Genomic DNA, 1,511 nt, shown 5'->3' with positions numbered 1-1,511 from the left:
TCACGGACAGTTTTGGACAACCTAAACATTTTAGTTTTCAAAACTGTACAAGGTGCAAGTAGTTCAAGTCCTTAGCTTTAAAATGGTTACTTGCAAATCTCCATAAAATTTTTCTACAATTTATGGTGATTTTTACAAAACTGCCTATCATTTCAAACATCAATCCGGACCAGTCTGTGATTATGGACTTGTTCACACAAGTTAGAGGTCACTAAAAATCATGAGAAAAATTATGGAGAAACTAGACTCATTTTCCAAACTCTCAGAATTTACGGATTCTGATTTGGACCTTTGATGATTTTTCTACATATTTTCTAAGAACAGTGATAGAAAATGTTATTAACAGAAAAATGCTATCAATTTCATTTCACCTTGTAACATATTGAGCAAGGTGTATATCTTTATGTGATTATATGTTATTGCAATATATGATATTTTGTCTTAGTATATAGACATACATCAGTTAACAAATGGATTTTTGCTAGATAAAACATAGAAATAACAACTTGTTATAATTAAAGTACATCCATTACATACAAACATTGGATAAACTATATTGAGTATAGTTTACATACATTACTACTACTACTCTTGTTTTGATAAACTATAATAGGTATAGTTTATGATACACTACATAATTCATACATTTCAAAAGGGTACATTTATACAAAGATGATTTTCATTACACCACACGTAATTCCGTTAATGACTTTGTGAGACATTCGCTTCACTTTACAAATAAGTCATGTATTGTAACCAGAGTCTGCTGGAGGGAGAGCGTGATAGTTGTGTATAGATCTATATTGGGTTTGACAAACCCACACCTTAACTACATGCAACAGTTAGACCGGCAGGTCTGGGGTGACAAATGTCATAACATTTCCGACGCCTGAAGAACATCGTTTTAAGGCAACTAGGTCATAGCATGGTTATAATAACTAACAGAAAGTATTAACAAACATAGGAATTTACGGGGATTTCATTGAAATCAAATGAGATTATGTCAATTTAAACTTACATTGTTTTACTATAAATATGACAAATCATTCGTACATTCCGGTCTTTGGGTTTTAAGACTACATTTACACATTAAGGAAAATATTGGATTTTCTGGAACTGACACTACTCTTACAAGAAAAGGTTTTCATAATTGCATACAAAAACTTATGAACTCACCAACCTTTGTGTTGACACTTTTTCAAAACTACTTGTATTCTCAGGAAATCACTAAACAGGTAACCAAGTGCTTTTGAGGATGGGACGTTAAGGCGTCAAACATTTCACGTTTTGTCAACATATTGTAATTGGTTTGGAAACATGTAATTCATACAATGATGTAACTCTTTCAATTATATATATGTTGGTTGTGTTTACTTTGATCACTATTGCAAGATGTTGTTATGATACTATACATGAAGTCCTCCACCCCCGGACGTTTCCGCCATCCTTGGTTTGGGGGTGTGACAGTAGCTGACGCCCTAAGTCGGAAAGAATACTCTGGTCGTAGAGTC

Source organism: Lactuca virosa, chromosome 4, assembly GCF_052849685.1.
Source record: "Lactuca virosa cultivar CGN04683 chromosome 4, Lactuca_virosa_CGN04683_v6, whole genome shotgun sequence".
Classification (NCBI taxonomy): domain Eukaryota; kingdom Viridiplantae; phylum Streptophyta; class Magnoliopsida; order Asterales; family Asteraceae; genus Lactuca; species Lactuca virosa.
This window is presented reverse-complemented; position numbering follows the sequence as displayed.